The sequence below is a fragment of the Chrysoperla carnea genome, chromosome 4 (genome assembly GCF_905475395.1).
Source record: "Chrysoperla carnea chromosome 4, inChrCarn1.1, whole genome shotgun sequence".
NCBI lineage: Eukaryota > Metazoa > Arthropoda > Insecta > Neuroptera > Chrysopidae > Chrysoperla > Chrysoperla carnea.
This window is the reverse complement of record NC_058340.1, coordinates 8515774-8534298: the sequence shown is the minus strand read 5'-3', so window position 1 is coordinate 8534298 and position 18525 is coordinate 8515774. Positions and strand designations below refer to the sequence as shown.

Below are 18525 nucleotides of genomic sequence, written 5' to 3'. Positions count from 1 at the left end.
CTCTTTTTATACCCTGTATATATGTAATATATATCACGGTATATTAAATTTAGACCCAAGTTTGTAACGCTTAAAAATATTGATGATATGAACAAATTTTTGGTATAGGTGTTCGGTAAAATCACCTAATTAGTCCATTTTCGGTTGTCTATCTGTGGACACGATAACTCAAAAGCGAAATGACATATCAAGCTGAAACTTTTATAGCGTGCTTAGGACATAAAAAGTGAGGCTAAGTACGTAAATCGGCAACATAGGTCTGGTAAACCGTTAAAGATAGAACAAAAGTTTAAATGTAAAAAAGGTTTCTTATAAAAAACTTTTGTTTGAAACATTTTTTTCGTAAACGTCACTGTTTATCCGTGAAGGCGCAAATTAGTTGAAAGCTTTGGTTTCCATTTCCTCCAAAACTATAAAAGATAGTGAGTTGAAAATTTGCAGGTAGCTTCAACTAGTGGTCTTGTGAAACATTATCGAAAAACGAAAAATAAAATCTAGAAAATACTTTCGAAAATTTTCGAAAACCAAATAAATGGTAACCCAAAAGCTTCCATAATTGTATTGGTTTGTTAAACTCTTCTAATTTATAAAAAATAATGTGAGCACTCATATTTAACATTAACTAACCAGGGTATTTCAACAATTAACTCAGTTTTTTTTTCACTTATTGAATACCTCGGTAATATTAGCAAAATTGATTTTTTTGTAAGAAGCAAAGTTGCAGGAAATTAAATTTACTACAACACAAATTTAATGATGGTAAAGATGTTTTATTTCAATGTTTTTAGTCTGTTTAGTTTCAAAGTTTCTCTATTTCTTCGTTTATATATGGTTTAGCTTCACCCTGAATTTATTTTGAATAAATTAGGTTAGAAATCTATATTAATAAATTCATCACTTTGCCTAAAATAGTTGCTTTGAAGCAGTTTTAGTACCAAGTTATTTATTGGATACTCATTTCCGTCTCTTCTTCCTGATCATTTAGACTACATAGCGCGGTATGCTTAGGGTAGCGGGTTCGATTCCCGCCGTCGCAACAAAATTAATTTAATTAATAGTTGTGATGGGCTGGTGTAGTGCATGGTATATGCATGAAAGAGGTGCATTCAGCCTCTGAAATTGTGGAGCTGATAAATGAAATTATCAGCGGAAAGGTGGTAAAACACATATATGGTATCACAATGGGTTCTATAGCCTAAGTGTGTCTTTCGTGGACAGCCATTCTAACCTAACCTAACCTAGAACATCACTTCTACACTAAAAATATTGTCGCAAAAGATATGTCTATCGTTTCATGTTAATCATGGCATATTTTGCAGTAGTTTCTTAGAAATTTAATGTGTGTTTTAATGCCACCAAATATATCTGATGTACATCAAAGTGTTGTAATTTTATTGTCCGCTAGATACATTCTCTATTGCAGCTCTGCTAAACAATGCAAGTCCAGTTTATGTGATATACACGGTATAAAAACATTCTTTATGTTAAGAATAAAAACATATATAATGCTTTTGCCATTATATAAATGATTTAAAGTGTTGAGAACATTATTGAAGAATTCTTTATACTTTAATAGCACACATTTGTGTTTTTTCAACTTTTGTTGTACCTTTTACGATATTTTGACTTATTATTACTTTTCTTCAAACGTTTAATTATGCATGATCAGCACAAATTTTGTTCAATTCTTCAATTTTAAAATTTCTATTACATTTATCTATCCATTCTTCTACTTTTTTTTTTTTAATTCTCAATCTGTGCAATTTGCCTTTTTTGTCTTAATTTATTGTTGTTAATGGAGGATATCGTAATTTAATCACTACCTATGTAGAGCAGAGTTTTTATTAAGCAATTTTAAGAATTGCACAAACTGCTAGAATATTGTACAATTTGTATAGAACTGTTTATTAAACAAGTGAAATTTAAAAATTTTCCGAGAAGTTTTCGGGTGAAACGTATCGAAGAACACTCTATATTAAATTATCTTTTTCCTTAGAGCCATCTCCAATCTGAACTGATTTAGAGGATCATCGCCTACCTTTTAGTTATTCTGGGTTCAGAACCCTAAACTCGCCCTTGAAACATAGCTAAAAACACTTCCCATTAAATTACCGTTCAAATAAAAGAAAAAAAACCATATCGGTTCTTCCGTTTATACGCTGCGATGCCACAGATAGAAAGATACACACCCATAGCGAACCTCTTGTACAATCTCGTGGGGAAAAACCAAATTGTGACAAAATTTAAATTAAATAAGCAATTAAAGAAGACTCTCGTTTGTTTGAACGCGAATACAAGTGCGAAAAAAGTAACCGTCTTGAAGCTCTAATTCTATTACAGAATTACAGAGCTGTTACATTCTTTGAAACGTGAACTTTATAATTTTCTTAAGAATCCTGTTAAATATTCATTAGTGGGAAAAGAATTTTTATATAGAAAAGCGTTTTTCCAGGTAATATGATTAAAGTTACAAATGTTATAGGTTTTCATATTCTACCTGACCTGGTTACTTTTATTTTTCGGAAATCCTTATTAATTTTCCCAATTTTCATTGTTCATATTCAGCTACAGTAGAATAAGAAAAAGTATCTGGGTATGAACAATATTGGTTAAATTAACAGAATTTTCGTAAAATAAAAGTAATCAGAGGAGGTACAATATGAATACATATAACATATGGAGTCTTAAAGAAATTGTAAAGTTTCACTTCTATCAAAGAATACCTTAATCGAAAGAGTGAGTCATCGAATTTGTTATTTACATAAAATCATATGATAGTTATTTATAAAAATTTTTGATAAATCTTAAAATTAGAGAATTCAAATCGTCTAGGCAGACTCCGCCATCGTTTTATTACTTAAACTCAATAGACAATTTCTTTGAATTTTAACATATTCAGGTATGATATCAGTTATAAAAAATTTGCATGTTAAAATTATAATTTTTCAGTGCAATTATTACCTGAACGAATATAATTTTAATCCGGTAGAGTTGTTAAATTGCCTCCATGCACAAACTAGAATTATATGAGAAAAGTCTCCTTCAAAATTATAGCAGTTTATTTCATAATTATTAAAATTCAATTAACTCTTTATAGAATATTCCCATCAGAAATCTGATTCTAAAAAATCACGAGAATAGACATAGAAACATACATAGAAACATATAAATATGTTAAATCGATAACACTGGTCAACAAAATTTGATTTTTTTTTTGTCACTTTGATGTGATAGAACATTACTTATAATTTTTTGAATTCTGAATTCGAAATCGCATTCAGAATTTTTCTAATACATAAGGTTTCGAAATATTTTTACCTCAACAAGGGAAAATTCGAATTTAGTTGAAAACCAAGTTAAGTTTTTACCACATTAAGGGGCGAATTTCTCGAAAACGCGACTTGTTGAAGCAATTTTGCGCCCAGATTCGTATTCAGCACGTCAAAATCCTTTCAAAAAGTAAACTCAAGCTTCTGCCTCAAAATTTGTGTTGTTCAGTGTAATTCAATAGAAAAATTTTATATTAGCAACCATTGATATCAAACCTTTATAATCAAATATTCAAATACGCTTCTTATAAACAAACTAAAGGATTGTATATGGAAGTTTGCGGAATACATAACAAACTTTTTTGTATAGTTAATAATATTACATATTTAAACTTTATACATTTACATAGTTCTTGATAAAATGGCATTAATATTTAATAACCATATGGGTTTAAGAAAGAGTTTTGTACCTATGCCAAAAACACTATTATAGAATTTTGTTTAAAAATTCATTTTCAGGTAAAAAAAAAAAAGAAGTTTTAAATAAATTTGTATCAGTTTATGACGGTATTAATTTTTAAACTTTACCAATAGTTTTAATCTCGATGTAAAAGTAAGTCATTTTTAAACTTAATTAAATTCTGCATTGGCATATCGAAAATTAAATAATTGTAGGTTCGAAATTAACGATACATCTAAACAAGCTATTGGGTAAAAGAAACATGTATTTCGAAACACTCCCCTTGCGAGTTAGAGACGATTTACATACCGTATTCAATTTTTGTCCAATCCATCAGGTTTTCGAAAGATTATTTCGAACAAAATCTGTTGATATTTCTACGAGAAACATTTATACCAAATTTGCTCTATCTGTAACGGTTTATTATTTAAATTAAAATATTTTTTGTGCTCTCTCTTAAAAATTTTTGCGTTATCTCTCACAATTTGTTAAAGATGGAGCAAAACTGCTAACAAAAACAATACTCAAACCTAACGAATTAGTAAGAAAATGCAGGCAGAATTTCAAACGTCTGTAGATCCCAGTGGAGCGTTTCCGAATCCTTTATATTGTGTTTTTGGAATTCAATTTCGAGTTCAATGTACTACTTTTACATAAACTAAAAGTTGAAGAGATAACATAATGTACGCTCCAGTCCAGTTACGTACTATCCAATACAGTTTAAACGAACCAATTGACATTTTACTAAGTCTTGATTTTTGCAGTGTTTAAAATGTAAAATCTTCTCTATTGCTAATTGGTTTTAACTTAAATTCAGATTGACTAATATTATAGATGGAAATTTTGTTAATACTTATTTATTTTTCATTTTAAAAATTTATTAGATACTTAGTTTTTTATTCTTCCTGTTCGTAAAGGGATCGAAGGTATTAATCGGAGGAGGTTTAAAAACAACTAGAGAATAATCTAAGTCCTAATAAACGCAAAACTTAAATCACTCTTAGTGTCCTTACTATAACATTACATGTGATTCACATATAATGCTATAGTTATAGCACTTTAGAATGGTAAACACGTGCATTTTTGTGACACGAGTGTACGGCGTTGATATGTACAATACTTTATCATGGCTCAGTTTTTGTGCAAAATAGTGTACATTTTCAGTGACTGTTTCTGAAGGAGTAACTTATGTTATCAATTTTTCACTATGATCTTGATTTATTATTTTTAGGGTAAATTAACCTTTTCAATTTCATAATTCAAGAATTTTATTCAAGTTTAAAGAATTTTTCTTATTATTCCAGAAAGTTGATTTTATCACTGTGATCAAAGAATACAACATCTACAAATATTACAAGTAATTTTTTTTTTTGAAATGACTGTCATCTTTACCTGATAGCGATAAAATGCAAGTCTTTAAAAAATTTGTGATGCTTATATTTATGTTTTTAAATATGTAATCGACCCTATTCTGTTTTCTTTTTTTTTATTGGAACCTTGAGTCAGCTTTACACCCTTATAATATACCTATCTGTATTACATTTTTTTTCTTATATATTCAAGGGTGACCAAATTCAATTTAATGTTAAAAAGATAAAAATGAAAAAGAATCCTTTAATAAAACGAGTTATTGAATAAATAATCGATGATGTAGTCACCACCTGCAAAATATATTACAATAAGACCTCAATAACTCGATTTTGTTCCAAATTATCTTCATTTCCTTTTACTCTCGTTGTAGTAACCTATATAAATTTAATTTTGTACAATTAAAAAATAAAAACTTCGGATGGTTTTTATTTTTTGCAATGGAAAACGTATTTTAGACGAAATTTCGAATTAGTTACTATACGAATACCTACACTATGCTTTGGCTGCTCGCTAAGCCCGTTAAGCCAACACGCTACTCCATTCCTTGCTAAGCCCGACCGCTAAACACTAATTTTATTCTTATCTATTGGACAGGCTACGATCCGACCTTCGGTCTTTGGCATGGCCTTTGGACCACCTGGAGCCTTTGGGAGTGGAGTTCGCTGCCTCGCATATGACTAATAAATATATTTTCACAAAATCTGAATAATAATAAATAATACCTCAATACTATTCAAATATCTATTCACAATTCTAGATAAATATGGTGGGAGTGCAAATGAATACATTTGAATAGTAAGATGTAATGTAATATATTATTTATATGCGTTTCCACCATTTATTTCATGGGTTTTAATTTTTTGGTGCGGAATCTTCTAAAACATTTTGTAATACTATAAGTTTACTCTAGTTAACAGTCTACAAGTGTTGATCAAATAATTTCATTTCATTTTCTTAAAATATAGAAATTTTTCTGGTCAATAGTTAATGATCTTTAGTTAAAAACTCATCTCGTTTGGAAATGGGCAAAATATTTTTCCAACATGATTTTCCATAAAAATCCATTACTTTTGCTGTAAGAGAGATAAAAATGTTGTGATTTTCGAAAACTAGTTTAACCGTGGTGATTAGTTTAAGTCTTGGTCTTAAAAATATGTTTGATGAAAATGTAGTTGGCTTGTTTGAATGATCACTACGCCTTATGCAAGCCGCCTTAGGTTTAATAAAAATGTGGTTGCAGAAGTAATAAATGTAATTTCTATACTAATAAAATGTCTGCTTTAAAAATATTAGTACTTGGTTGACCGGTATTTTTTGAGTTAAAACGACGCAAATTTTATCATTTATATAAGAACCGTTTAAAATGTCTCCACACAAATATCAATTTGAATGTCCCGGTAACTATGTTTAACACCAATAGATGTCAGTTGTTTCAGTTTTTCCGGAAAATTCTTAAAATCGCCAAAGATTTAAATTTGGAAATTTTTCTTTCATTTTCATTTTTGTTTTTTATCAAGAAGCAAAAAAAAAAATTTGATAATTTCAAATAAACTATAAATTTTCTCAAATATATTGAATTTTATGTACGTTAGTATTTCATCCATGTGTTAATTAAATATTGGAAAACCCTATGAGCATCAACCCTTGTTGAAATGTATCCCCTCTTAAATTATAACCATGATGCTAGTGGTTGTTCTAGTGATATACCCTTATGCTTGCTTTTGTGTTCTCATTCTATTCTGTTTGGAGTTAGATTCACTCTGAGCTCTGAGTGTTTGTTCACTATTCACTGTTCAGTACAATTCAACGACACCAATAGGCGAGTACACAAATTTGTGTTTGAGTGCGTGTATTTGTAAAATTGTAAATTCTTTTTTAAACATTCGTTTTTATTATATTTTTGCCTCCATATAAATTGTGTTTTTTTTTCTCAATTTTTGTATTTTAATTGTGTATTTTATTTTGTTGTTTGTGGAATTTTTTAATAGAAGTGATTCATTGCAGAATACTTGTTCTGAAAGTAGTTTTTGAAGGTAAATAATATTTTGGAAAATATTTTATGTAATTATTATGTATTGCGAATATTTTTTTAATTAAATTTATAATTTTATTCAATTAATTTAGAACATGCATTTTATTGAAATAATTTTGAGTTTTTTCTAATTAATTATTAATCTTGTTTTATTGAAATTTGTTTGCTTTAATGTTAAAAGCTTTTTATAATCTTATTTGAACATTATCTTATGTTCATTTTTTAATTTTTCTTTTTGTTATGATTGCAAAATTTTGCCAAATACTTAAAATAAATATGTATACTTTGATCAGCTTAAATGGTCCAGACCTAGAGTTAAAGATACTTGAATAAATTTATGTTATCGGAAATATTTTGGGATAAATCATTTAATATGGTAAATAATTAAATTGGTAAACAACAAATACCGGGTCAAAATGGCCTTTGGAAATATTATATCTTTTTCAAAAATATCTATGTATAGTATATCACAAATAGTATGTGAAATTCCTTAGTTTTATTCATTGCTAGTATCTTACTTAAGGTAGTACGAACACCAAGACAATTTTTGATTTAGGATTGAAATTATTTATTTTCAACTGTGATAATGAATTTTTGAATTTCATGAATGTAGACGAAAAATTATAATACAATTTTTCGATATCTGCCTTGGTTTTCGAAATATCGAAAGCTAAATTACTTTCTAAAATTTTTTTTTTCGATATTTTGAAAATTACTTCAGATATCGAAAAATTTTGTTATTACTCGATTTTGTAAATCTACTCACACGTGACTCAGAAAGAAATTTTATTTTCTATGTTGTATAAAATTTATTAAAATTGAAAAACAAGTTGAGAGACGAAGCATTTATCATCTTACATGTTATTTTATCATTTTTCCGTGTGGTGGCGTTACTAAAATGACGTTGGAATTAAAAGTTTAGAAAAATCATTTCAATTTTAATATTAAATAAAAAATGAATTTTTTAAATTTTCTTCGTAATTTTTAGTAAACTTACGAAAAAATTAAATTAAACAAGTGAAAACAAACAATTGACTGAGTTAATTGTTGAAATACCATGCATAGTCAGTGTTGATTTCTTTATCACATTACACATACAAACATGTGACACATACATAACTGATAATCAAGTATAGTACATATTATAAAATTTCCGCCTAATTGGCGCCCTCACGGGTAAACAGAGATGTGTACGAAAAAATTTTTCAAACAAAAGTTGTTTAATTTTTAATAAGGAACATTTTTTACATTTAAACTTTTGTTCTATCTCTAACGGTTTACAAGATGGGTCCTACGGACCCAAGACCCAATTGACCTATGATGCTCATTTACGAACTTGACCTCACTTTTTACGTCCTGAGTACGCTGTAAAAATTTCAGCTCGATATCTTTTTCGTTTTTGAGTTATCGTGTCAACAGACGGACGGACAACCGGAAAGGACTAATTAGGTGATTTTATGAACACCTATGACAAAATTTTTTTCCTAGCATCATTATTTTTAAGCGGGACTAAACTAAATATACTATGTATATTTCATATATGCATGGTATAAAAACATGCAACTCTATCTAATCTTATTTTAATACTAAAGTTAACAAGAAAATTTACATTTTTGATATTTGTAAAACATATATATTTTAGCTACATAATTGTAATAAATTCAACAAAGGGATAAAAAAATCTGAAAAAACTGTTTTAAATACAACAATTACGTATGTATTGAAAGTATCACGCGAAATAGAATACAGACTTTTTTTTAACAAATTTATTATTCTTTTTCTATTGTACATCGATGGCATCGTACTTGCTTTTGTGTATATTATGAGGCAGTAATTAATATCGATGCAATTAAAAAGATGTAATTTGAGATTGTATTTTATAAAAAGGTATAGTGAAATAAATTTACATTTCAGTAAACTTTTTAACAGTTTCATCTTCGATTTTGTTTTAATTATTCATACATTTTGCACCTCTATACACACAATAGTATATTTGGACAGTTATTTAGTCCTCCAATAAAGTATTTCTATAATCTGTTGAACAAAAAAACCAGATTTGAGAGGCTTAAAACAAATGAATGTATACAGGGTGTTCTATAATTAACTGTAGGCTACTTCACTTTCTGAATAAACTGGAAAAATGATAAAGAAAAAGTTCTTGACCAAATTTGGATCTGAGAGCTAATTTAGGAGATATGGGTTTTTGTAATGGATATTAATGGCTAATGAATATATGCGCATCTTACTAAATTTGCATTTATATTGCGATTATTTGATAACAAAAAGGGATTGCAGTATTTTCATGCAGATTTTATTTCACCTTTGAATACTTCTTAATTTTTTAAAAAAAGTTCCAAATAGTTTATTCGTAAATTTTCATGTCAACAAGGGGTAAAAAAACCCGCCTATGATTTTAAAATCAACAATGGCAACCATAATTTGTTTCAAACTTTGTAACTAAAAACTTCGAATCTATGCCCAGGCAGCAGGTATAGCCATCGTTAGCGCAGAACTTCCTTAGAGGTGAATTTCGCTCTTTTGCCCGTTTTAGCTACGCCTATGGTGACTGTTGACACAAAATCTCTTTAAATAAACTTTTCTAGCAATCACTGGCGTAGACAAAAAATTTAGTTAGGGTTGGGGTTGTTACTCGTGTCTAGATTCACGGTTTTTTTTTTATAAATTTCCCATAAAGGTACAAAGTGTTGTTTACAATTCTGTTAAAATAGCTATCTGTCTTCAATCGCCAATACTCTAAACTATAGTTGTTTCTGTTCAACAATAAAATTGATTAACTTTGCCTTATTATATCTCAATAATGAAAAGGTCAGTAATTTTGCTTTTTTAAACTCAGAACATAAATACATCAATGTTCAATTAGTTTTTTTTTGAAAATATCTGACGGTTAGTTTTTTTCCTAGAATTATCATTTTTAATCTTCAGAGGAAAAAGGCCTGGAATTATTAATTATTGTATGTCCGGATTTAATGATAATATGATAATGTTTACAATTTGTCTTATGTAGTTAGTTAAAATTTTTTATTAGTATTATTTAAAAAATATAATGCTTTAATTATCCTTTTTACTCAGAAGATGAAACACATTTACTCAGAAAAACACACCCTTTAATTATGCTCTCAGGGTTAATGACCTGAAATTTAATTAAGTTTATAGTTACGAGATGGTCAATCGAATTTTTTTGGTAATTGGTAATAATATCCTTAATAAGTACACAAATTGAGAATTTTCTGACCCTATGTCCATAATGAAACAACAGCCTTAGGGGTTAAATTGCGTTTTGGTATATCTTAGTTTCGTATCTGATAACGGAAGCAAAATAATAGTATATCTGTGTATATGGAAGTTATATTATTGCGCACCCCACATTTTTTTATACTGTATGCTCTCGTCTAATGAATGGTGTGAGTAATTTTATTTATTGAAATTGAATGTTGAATATATTTAATATTAATATTCATACTTTATCAAGTTTTATAATTTAAATATAATTCTAAGAAATGATGTATAATTAACAACTTAAAATGTTTACTAATGGTAATGGTACATTTCAAAAAAAAAGAAGCATATTACTTAGCTAGCTCTAATTGCTTTGTCTGTGTGTCTAATTCAATCAGTGGCGACATCTTTATTTTCTTAAAGTTTTCTTTACTGAGATTTTTAATTTAAAGTATAACGGCTATCTTAAGAGATAAAACGTTTGTTTTATATTCTTTAAGATAGTTTGCCTATCGTGGGCTCAAATTTATTAAGGCTTGATTTTATGCTTAGAATTCATATGGCAATACTTTTATTTTGAAATTTTAGAGAAGGGCGGGGGGGGGGGGGGTCATAGAGATCTTAGAATAGTTAAAAACATTAGAATTTTAATACATTGCTTTTATGGAGAAATGCCAAAAAAACTATATATGTTGATAATATTCACTTAGAGTGAAAATAGACAAGTGAAAAAAGCTTTGTAATACAAAGTAGATAAAATAGTAATGACTTAAAAAAAGATACAATTGAAATTTATAAAATTTAAAAAACACCGACAAATTTTTCGGGTATGGAACCATAAACTTGCACTTGAAATATGCCCCTCTCCAATAAATTACCTAACACTCCATTAAATTACCTATTTCCTTAGAGTCTTCTCCAAACTGAACCGATTTTGAGGATCATGCCCTCTTATTTAGTTGTTCCGGGCACTGATCCTTAAACTCGCACTTGATTAATAGCTTAGAACAATCTGCATTAAATTACTTTTCAAACGAAACAAAATAAATCAATATCCCCCAAATATAACACCCCCTTTCGCCCAGGCCCGTAAAAGGGATATACGAGCAAGGTAGCTCGTATAGGTGAAGTTACTAGTCTTATAAAGGATAGTTCGAAAAGTTTACATGCTAAATTTCCAAAAGTTAATAAGCTTTCAAATAAAACATTTTTTTCAAAAATTCAATATATTATTTAAACTTTTTGCAAACAATATTGTTTCATAACAATAGCTACATGTTTCGGCTGTATCACCATTGTTATACTTTGCACGTTTGTAATATTATCAAGAATTAAGTTCACTCTCATGCTCATAACGGTTAGTAATATAAATGTTAGAAAAGAAGATGGAAAAAATGGTCCATATAAAAAAATAAATAACTTTTTGACACATCACTGTTTCCAGCGCAAGTTAAGACAAAACTTTGCTGTCCATTTTCTCCAAAACTATACAATAGGCTCGAATTTGCAGGTAGCTTCGACTATTAATGGTCTTATAGATAACACCCTCGAAAAAAAATCGGGAATTTTCGAAAACTTAATAATTGGCGACTGAAAAGCCGGCATAATTGTGTTGGCAGCTCTGACATTAAACACTTTCTATACAGAATATTTCTACTATTAACTCAAATGTTTTAGAGTAATAATTTTGATTCTGTTGGTGTTCGATAAATGGCATCGTTTATAAAACTTTTGAACATAAAATAACAAAGGTATAAAATTTAATACGTTGCAGTAAATTTGTATGTTTGCATCTTTTTGAAATCAAATACGTTTAAAAAAAAGTGTCTTTTGCTGCTGTTGATAAAATGTGTACGTTCGAGTTACATTCTATGTACGTGCTTTTTCTGACATACTTTTGCATCAACGTATATATTTGTAACAGTTCAATGAACGCATAATGTTCTAATAATCAAATTGAGAATTAGTTGAGAAAATAAGACATTTGAGGTCGGAATTTTTTGGATCTGGCGCAAAGAGTGTAGTCTTAATCTTAAAATGTACGTTGTAATTATTCGTGCTGAAATTCATGAGCCCAGAAAATATTATATATTACTATATTTTGAGCATCTTTGATCTTTGATGAATTATAAGCATCTTTGTTCTTTCACATATTTTTCTGAACCTTGCCGTTTCTTTTGATACAAGCGTTCAAATAAAAAAAAAATAAAAAAATCGTTATTTTATCGAAAAATTTGCCGGTGATTTTTTAAATTTTGTAAGTTTCATCAAATTATTCAAAACCAATCGGTCCTTATGGTGTGGACATTTTTTAACAATTTATGCCTTCTGACTTTTTTTACTAACCTTTTGAGAGTGCCAAGTTCCCAATTCCTCTCCTGTGCTCATTTTTATGTCGAAAAATAATGAATTTTAAATTCAGAACCAAAAAAGGGGTGTAATAAGTTTGACCACTGTGTGTGTTTGCCTGTGGCATCGTAGCACCTTAAACGGATAAATCGATTTGCATTTTTTTTTTGTTTAGTTTGAAGGGCAATTTAATGGAAAGTGTTCTTAGCTATATAACAAGTTCGAGTTTAGGGTTCCGTACCCGGAACCACTAAAAAATAGGCAATGACCATCAAAATTTATTTCAGTAGAGAGGTTTTTTCTAAGGAGAAAGGTTTAATGGAAAGTGGTCTTAGATACGTTTCAAGTGCGATTTTAGGGTTCGTAACCGAAAAATTTGTGGGGGTTTTTTAAAATTTCTAAATTTCACTTGTTTATAGTTTTTATTGCTTTGTGCTCCTGCTAAGTTTACCACAAATTTTTGAAAAGTACTTCTTGGTAGTGTCCAGAAAATATTGAATATCAAGAAGCATCTAATAATGACAAAATATGACATGAATGATCTTTCTCAGAAGTTTTTTTGAATTTATAAATCGTTTAAGTATGTTTGAATGTTGTTTTTTTTGTATTCCAAATGTATTTAACGATCTATTTTCGCTGGAAATAACTGTAAATGCATGTTGAACTATCCAATTTATAACAAGCATCTATCACAAATCGATTTTACCACCTAGTTATACATATATAATGTAATCAGATTACAAAGTATAATGTATGGTAGAATCATCCATTATAGTTACACTTCACAGATTCAATTATACATATTGTTTCTTGGAAATATTATGTAATACATTCTTATATGTTAGGATTAAAAATAGATGATCAGAGTATCCAAAGACACAGATAATCATGAATTATTAATAGAAAACTGTCATGAAAATATCGGACAATTTTAATTCCCGTTGAAATTGATCTGTAAAATTTCTAAAATTATAAAGATGATCATTTTATAAGGATTTAAGAATTTCTTTCCTCTTATATTCGTTGTGTGCGTAGTCATGGTAGGGACAATAAAATCGGTGCCAGCGCTTCCAGTTTAAAATTTTGGCGTTAAAGGAGGCTGTTATGACTAATTTGCAGTTCTTTACATGTTAATGTTATAGAAATGTCAAATTAAAATTATTGAAAAATACTAATTAATTAAACTTAATGCATTAAAAATTGTGAAAATAAGAAATCAATTTGCACAAATATTATTTTTCAAATATAAATTAGAAAATTGTTGTACCTTAAACAAATTTCTTTTTCTAACATTCTAAAAGTTGGGGTACCAGTACTTTTTAACATTCTGTATAAAATTAAAATATATGGTATTCACAATTGTTTATAAAAATCACGTTTTAATACGCCCCCTCCCCCCCAACAACACGTCTTTCTGCTTGACACTTAAGAATGGTAATAAATAAATTAATCATCTCAATTCAATTTGCATTTTAACTTCTATGTCTATACATTATAAATTTGTTCGATTTATTTTATTCGAGTTTATACACATTGTTGAATTCTAATTATTATTTAGATTTACAAGTTTTATTCTTTTTACAGGGTGTTTCAAGGTATACTAAGCTTAGTGCCAAGGTTGTCACGCTTTAAAATATTGATGCTACGGTCAAAATTCTGGTATAGGTATTCATTAAATCAATTGCCGGTTGTCTTTTGTCTGTCCGTCTATGAACACGATAACTCAAAAACGAAAAGAGATATCAAGCTGAAATTTTAAAGCATGCTCAGAACGTAAAAAGTGAGGTATCCATTAAATCAATTTTCGGTAGTCTTTTGGCTGTCCGTCTATGGACATGATAACTCAAAAACGAACAGAGATAATCAAGCTGAAATTTTAAAGCATGTTCAGGACGTAAAAAGTGAGACTAAGTTCTTAAATTAGCAAAATGTTTCAATTGATCTTATGAATTTTTGGACTGATTCCTATTTCTAGCAAAAGTATTCTACTAATATTAAATGTTATTTTCTAGAGTTAAATTTTATAGGAAACAAACACACTGTATTCGATGGTCATAAAAATTGTTTTCTGTCTTATTAGAATTTCAATTAAGCAATTAAAATGATTTACAACAATTTTACCGCTTCCGATCGTAAAATACGGTACAAATATTTTAACAAAATTAAAAATAAACGTCGGAAAATCAGTAGCGTTTTTAATATAAGTCTGTCTACAAGTTAATACTTCCCTTCAAACTTTCAATGAATAATTTAATTAAACTTAAAATACTTTGTTTATTGAAGTGCCCGTTTATTGAAAAAAATTTTGGCCGAAAGATTTGGGTATAGAATTTGCAGCTTGGCACCTTGATGATATTTAAAACCAGGGTGCAACTGGCTTCTTAACTTCTATTCTGTTGTTGTAAAATCAACCATTTCTGCCTATATTTTGTGTCTCTTTTTTTTATACCATGTATATATACAATATATCAGGGTATACTATGTCTAGTCCCAAATTTGTAATGTTTAGAAATATTAATGATACGAACGATGATATGAAAATTTTGATATAGATATTCATAAAATCACCTAATTAGTCCATTTTTGGCTGTCCGTTCGTCTGTCTGTCGACACGATAACTCAAAAACGAAGATAGGTATAAAGGTGAAATTTGTATAGCGTGCTTAGGAAGTGAGGTCGAGTTTGTAAATGTGCAACATAGGTCAGTTGAGTCTTAACAACTTTTTTGAAACTTTTTTTCGTAAACATCCCTGTTTAGCCGTGAATGCGCAATTAGGTTAGAACTTTTTATAGTATGAATTATATATCAGTTTTGTGTGTGTTTACTATCTATACATGGTATTTCAACAATTAACTCAGTTAACTATTTGTTTTCACTTGTTTTATTCTAATTTTACACCCTTTTTGGCGCTGGGCATATATGAAAATATATGTTTACCCAGTGTTTTTTTCGTGTACAATTTACGAGAGAAGAGCTCTACCGTTACATGCCAACCTATGTCATTTGCTGCTACCATTAAAAAACAAAATCGTATTATGTATTACAAAAGGTGTATTCATTAACTCTCAGTTTATACCAAAACAATAGAGCAAAATATCCACATTAAAAATACTATTCCCTAAACTAAAACAAAAAAAAAAGGATAAATTTTTTTTAAACTACAAAACAGTGAGTCATTTTTCGTGTGTATGGTAAAATAGTGTAACGTAAATAGAGCATAGTATATGTACATTTCGAGAAAAGTGGTGTGATGTCGGGTCGATCAATACTATAGTACTGAAGCGAGTTGTACATCTCCGCCATCAGGTGCCGGTGCCACCGCCTCATTGGCGCCACACGCACGTCCATGTCCTGTGTAATACCTGTAAATTGTTTGTTATTTTCTGTTTCTAAATATTTTATTTTTTACTTTTTTTTAATTTATGTACATTATGTGTGTGTGTTGTTTTTTTTTTTTTTTCAATTTGAAGCTGTCTGTCTTTGTTTAAATAATAACTTTAGTTGGTTTTTTTTATAACGCTATCTGTATGTGCGAGTTAATAATTTTTCTTTATTAACCACTCGTTTTTAAATTAACTTTTTTATATTTAAATAAACTATTACATGCATTAAACGGCATTATGTGCTTTGGAAAGTAATTTTCGTCAATTGATTTGTTGCAGATAATTTTTTATTAAAATGTTGAAGTTCCAAAATTCACGCAAGTAATTTTGATAGAAAAATGTAAATTTTCTTTGTTGAGTCATAATGAATATAATATATTTACGTGGAATGACGTATCGGGGAAAACACCAGGGTTGTATGTACTGCCATTTATGTACTGTATCGTTGAAATGAGCGCTTTCGCATAAATGAAGCTGAATTTTGCTGGCAAACCACTTTTCTCCCTTGATAAAACTTAATAAAAATAAAATAAACAAAATTTTACTTTAAATGAGAAAAAATGTCTTTGAAAACTAAAAAAAAATTAAAAATTTTGTTTAATTATTTAGCTTTCGATATTTCGAAAACCAAGACACATATCGAAAAATTTTATTCTTATTTTTTGTCAACATTCATGAAGTTATAACAAAATTCATCATCAAAGTTGAAAATAAGATAAAAATAATTTCAACCCTTAATCTACCCTGCTCTTACATCCCTTATATGGACGGTGACACTTAGTTTTTTTTCTTTTCTAATTCATTGCTAATATGTTTACTTTCTATTAAAAAGTTTTTTTTTAATTTGTTTTCATTCATTCCAAATGAAAATTATCAAAAACTTCCAAAATATATCGTTTTTTGAGATTCCTCCATAAGAACCAATGTATTTTATATCGACTTTTAATGACTTTTTTCTTAAAAATTTGCACGGTTACCTAAGCTGAAATTTTAACCACATATTCTTTGAGTAAAAGACTACCTACAAACAAATTTTGAGCCTTTAAATCCAACATTGTTGTCATGCTCATGCATCCTTAATTGAATCAACACAGTTTGATTTCTGACACAGTTTATTTATTTGGTTTATAGGACAAGCACACAACTAGATAACTCTTAGAGAACTAGAAGAAAACTTATCGATTTATACTTATAATTGTGTTATCTAGAATAGTTGTTGAAGTATGGTATATTGAATAAGTGGAGTCCCTTTAGTACATAGAAGAATTATGAGACTTTTACTAGTCTATTAATTTATTAGTTAGTCGAAGAATTGGATAACGAATATATACCTATCTAATGTTTACAATGAACAAACATACCGTTCCTACAGTATACATATATTCGATTAAGTCATTCATTTCTGTACCATCAAGGCGTTTGTAAACATTTATGTATGGCAAGGATCACCTGTAACTACTTTTAATGTACGCCTGCCTGTGCAACCGAAGGAATTAAGATGCCTCATATATCTCAGTAAAATTCCTAACCTAAGACATTTTTCTGATTACCCAATGATTTAATAATTTTATTCACAACTGTATCTTTGTTAGCATTAAATCCGTCATAGATAGAAGAACGTTGTTTTAAACCTCCATTGTTAACCCCCCCCCCCGCCTAAATTTTCAGGATTGATTTAGGCTCAGCCCAACTACATATAAAAAAATCAAGCCTTTTATGCAACATTGCCCTGGCGCTCGTACATCCTTAATATAAACTCTCGAAATCTCTGCTTGTTCGCCAGCTTTCGTACTTGCTTTTATTACATGTGTTAATGAATATCGTGTTCGGAAATGCTCGAGTTGCGACCGACAAGCATCTGACATAAACCGAATACGAATAAAAATGCAAAAAGTATATCCTAAAAATGATTTCAAAGTTATATTTCATAACTTGAATATATATTGGAAACCCAATTGAATTTCGATCTTGAACAATGACTTTTGTGATAATGATGTAACTGAATGCTGACATAACAGTCGTGTACATGTATGTAGGTAGATATAAAGTTGGTTGACTTTAACTTTTGTAGATAGTAATAGGATGGTTTTGTTAAAGATGATATATGCAGAGAATCAGCTATGCTATCGGATATTTACATAGTTCATTCAAATATCACCCGCACTGTGTACTCTTCATATTAAAATTTCATGTTATGTCGATTAGAAATCAAACAAACATTAACTGTCATTTTAAAATTATATTGTCTTTTTTAAGGATTCCGTATCCTAAAAGTTAATGAATTCATTTACTTTACATCAAATCATAAATATCGTGAAACAAATTTGGTAATTTTATTAGCCGAGGATTTAGATCAGGCATGGGCGAGTTATTTAAAGTCGGAAGTCACCATTGTTATAACTTTATTGGGTGCCATAAACTTT

General features: G+C 28.9%; 1 protein-coding gene across 1 annotated transcript in view; it reads left to right on the top strand.

The window, feature by feature from the left end:
* The first annotated feature begins 6990 nt into the window (after positions 1 to 6990).
* Positions 6991 to 18525, top strand: part of LOC123298475 (heterogeneous nuclear ribonucleoprotein K) — a 51749-nt gene continuing 40214 nt past the window's right edge. The window contains exon 1 of the mRNA XM_044880485.1: positions 6991 to 7133. The gene's annotated coding sequence lies outside the window, so the exon portion shown is untranslated. The remainder of the gene's footprint in view (positions 7134 to 18525) is intronic.